We start from the raw sequence: 4398 nt of genomic DNA, 5'->3' as shown, positions 1-4398 counted from the left end.
GTTTGGTTACTTTTATTTGAATAGCTTACAACAATCTAAAGCCATTGTATGGATTATAAAGATATTAAAGAGTATCTCTGAGAATATAGCCATCCCTCCACCTACCAACCCACCCACCCTCCCATCCATCCATTAGTCCATACCCCCACACACAAGTACATACATACATACATACACACACACACACACACACACATTTTAGATTGAACGTAGCAGTGGCTGCCTTCGTCAACACTAAAAGCCCCCGACTAATAAAAACTCTCTATAGATGCTGCTAAGAGTTTGTATGCATGTTCATCTTATGCAACTGCTGAACATCAGCTACATGGTGAAATTGCCTGTCATTAACTACAGTTTGGATCGAACGAATTCGGAACACAAACACACACACAGTACAAAGGCCGTAGCGGCGTGTATTAAGAACAGTGTTAGATGTTCTTATACTCCTTGAGACGAGAAAGAAACAAAACAATCGAGTATATGCAACATAAATATTGCAAACTTGCACTTCGTCTTAATCAAATTTTTTTGGAGGGGGTTGAAAAAAAGACCACATATCAAGGGAGTGTAGAATTACACATTATTCGTTGAATATCAATTTACTGTTGACTTAATATCTCGAAATATATGGTTAATTAATGACAAAATTGTATCAACTGTTTCATTAGAAAATATACACCTAATAGATGTCCGACTTCTATGCTGAAGCTAGAAGCAGCGTCGTGTGAAATTTTTATAGCAAGAAGCACACCGTATGATCGTACGTCATCCAGTAATAGATTGAATCGTAATGCGTGTTGTACGCGAACTACAGAATGGAGTTTATGCGTACTGTTACAAATAATAATTGTATTCGCATTATACTTAGACTAAAGTATTTGTTAGTATCTTCGTCTTAGGCAGGACAGGGTAAATAATTCTCACAAGCAATTCCACAAGTACTTAACATTACTGCTTGATAAATTAACATTAAAATCTAGCATCAAGTTATTCAAATACTTTTAACTTTTCAGGCACAAAAATTTATCCCCCTTTTAATAGTATATTGGGCTTTAAATATGAGCCTAAGCACACCTTTGGTTAAATATTGTCCCTCGGGAATTCGTGATGCTACAACATTTAGAATATTAGATGAACCACCTATTTAAAATCATGAGCGGTACTTTTCCAATGCCCAGTCACGGACAACTACAAGTGAAACAAAGCCTTATTAAAATAACTGGATTGAGACTTTTCATTTCTTTTTCTTTGTTTTTCACGTATACTCGGAATATCGTCACTTGTGGTGAAGTGAGATCTCAGACAATATTGATGGTGTACTACATACAGCTCGCCAAATTACAACGCGCGGAACGTACAACTCGCCGATTAAACATCTGGCTGATCGAAAACCTGCCGATGCGACCTCGTGTCGAACGGCAAACTCGTTGAATGTAAATTTTCTCATTATGCGCAGTGAAAACATTTGATTGAATAGCTCACCTAAAGGTATTTATTTTTTTTACTACAAATAGAATGTCTAACATATCCACTACAGTTCTATATGGTTTGGAGAAGGCTCATTTCATTGCATCAATGAATTTTGCATCAATCCAGGTTTTACTTGACAACGTAAGATATATCGCGTAATCGGTAAATCACGTTGCTATGCGCTGATCCAATGTTTTCAGTCAGTGATTCCACTGACGGCTAGATGTCGGTTAGCAATAAACTTAGTATAAAGCTGTCAAGAAATAATTTAAAGGGTCAATTTATTTGCCAAAATTGACTCAGTATTCAAATAAATCAATACCATGTCAATATGTAGAGACTAAGTCTGATGACATATTTACACAATGTAAAGGAGCATTAACAAAACCACACTCTACCTCCTGAATAAGAACACTCTCATTAGAAGAAGACTTCTCAGAAAAAGGCAAATTATCTGATAATAAAAGATACTGAGACGCTCCTGTGTCCCTTAAAATAGCCCGAATCACCCAAGAGTGATATAGAACCCTTCGACATGAATGGTTCATAATTCTCCATAATAAAATAAGACTGTGGTTTATTATACCCAACAAATGTATTGCTTTCAATACATGGCCGTGACCTTGACGTCTTATAAATAATAGCATTTGGAACAGATCTATCATAATTCTCTTCCTTATGTTTCAATTTGTAGCAATCAGAAATCACGTGTCCTTTCTTCTTGCAGTAGGTACACGTAGGAAGAGATAAGGATTCTTGATCAAGTTTATGAGAAGCTTGATTCCTAAAAGTTGTGCCAGATTGAAATTTAGAAGGGCTTGTATTAGGTTGAAATACTTTTCTACCAGAAGACTGCTGAGTGGAAGTCTTATTTGCAAAAGAAATTTGATGAGCTAAGAAATACTCTTTATCAGTACGAGCAGCATTTTCCAAAGTTTCGACCTTATGCTGATCAAGAAATTAAAAAGTTTTAATGTCACTATGGACACAGTTCTTGAACTCTTCAAGCAATTCAAGTTGTCTGAGATTTTCGTAATCTTGATCAACTTTTCTGACTAAACACCTTCGATCAAAAAACTGCACCTCTTCTCTTGCAAATTCGACGTGAGTTTGTCCAGCTTCCTTTTTATAGTTCCTGAATTTTTGCCGATAAGCCTCAGGGACCAACTCATTGTCCTTTAAGATGCATTACTTGACCAGATCATAGACAGCACTTTGCTGTAATGACAGTGAATTGCAAATATCACTAGCTTTACCAGTAAATACACATTGTAATAATAGATTCCAATGCTCCCTTGGCCATTTAAAGGAAAATATTTGTGTACTTCTTCTTCTCTGAAAGGGGGCACTAATCTAATATTATTTGTAACATCAAAACCTAAAGTTGTATGTGAAGTGGGAACGTGCACTTCACTTGCCAGTTCTATTTCTTTTATTCTTAATTGATATCCCCTCTCTTCCTTCTGTCTTTGCAGTTGCATCTTTTTCTCTCTCTCCTCTTTCTATGATTGTAACTGCATATGCATCTGTTTCTCTTCTTTTTGTAACTGCATTTGTTATTTATGTAACTGCATTTGTCTCGCCCTCTCCTCTTTCTGCGTTTGTACTGCATTTGCAGCTGTTTCTCCTCTTTCTGTAACATTTGTTCTTTCTCTTTCTCCAATTGAAACTGCATTTGTTTTTCTTCTCTATCTTTCTGAAGTTCCAGCTTTCTTAACACTAATTCCATGTTGCCTTTTAATTTTAATTCCTCTACTTTTATGTCAGAGTCTGATACAGAATTACTGATCGAAACCAAAACACTTTTATCCAAAACATTTTTTCCCACCAAATACTGGACCAAAATATTTTTTGATTTCTTGTTTCGTTAAAGAAGCTTTTGCCTCAGAAAGATCTTATTTTCTGGAAGTTGAATCAATTCATCTTTTTTAGAAAGGTCTAACTGTTCCTGAATAGGATTTGAAAAAAGATCTCCATTTTGGTGACATTGTAAAAAAGTCTGTTGATTTCACTAAAGATTTCTAAAATGTGAAATAATACTTGGGATTTTAAAAATGTTAAAAAACTAGAATAATTTAAATTTCAAAAAGCAAAGTTTTTTGAAATATTTTAGCCAAAATTCATATATCCCAAAGACGAGCACCCGAATTTTCTTGCTACGTGTCTCGGCTCTTACAAAAATAACGTGAAAAAAGTGAAGAAAACAAGATTTGTATGTAAAATTTAACAAATAATTTCTTTTTTTTTTTGAATATCATGTGAAAATGAGAAAAAAGAACTTACGATTTTACGAATCAAATCCAAAAATAATCCAAGAATTAAAAAATAGAAGTCATAGTAATACAAATCTTGAATGAAACTGAGTTCGAATCCCGATGAAATCCAAAATGGAAGACGATGACGTCTGTTGTAACCTGAGAAGTGCTGCAGTGTCAACAGTCTTTTGTTGAATCACAGAAAATATTATTTCAGTTTTTGAATTCTGTATAAATTTCGATACATGTCCTTGTCCAAGAATTAATTTAGAGGAAAAATAATCACTTGACAGCCAGTAATTTGAAAAAGTAAAATATCAGCCCAAACTGGTCACAGCAACACAACACGTCAGAAGTTATATACAAAACATTAGGTATAAGGCTAACTTAAGACGCAAAACAGCTTCCCGGATTAGGGTCACATCGTCATCTTTCTAGAACAAAATAGAAGCGTTTCACATGCCTAACATCACATACTCCCAGTATGGCCTTAACTGAAATCAGTAGTTCTTACTCTTGGAAACAGTAAAAACATAAAGAAAAGTTGTTTACCAGAACTGGCACTGTTTCTAAATCAAGGTCGGAAACAAGATACGGTTATTCTATTATTATAACAGTCAGGTCGAACAGATCTGAACTGAATTTCTGGAAGACGTCAAATCCATTAAACAAA

The sequence above is a fragment of the Sinohyriopsis cumingii genome, chromosome 2 (genome assembly GCF_028554795.1).
Source record: "Sinohyriopsis cumingii isolate HCF-2022 chromosome 2, ASM2855479v2, whole genome shotgun sequence".
Classification (NCBI taxonomy): Eukaryota; Metazoa; Mollusca; class Bivalvia; order Unionida; family Unionidae; genus Sinohyriopsis; species Sinohyriopsis cumingii.
The sequence above is the reverse complement of the archived record's forward strand: the minus strand, read 5'-3'. Positions refer to the sequence as shown.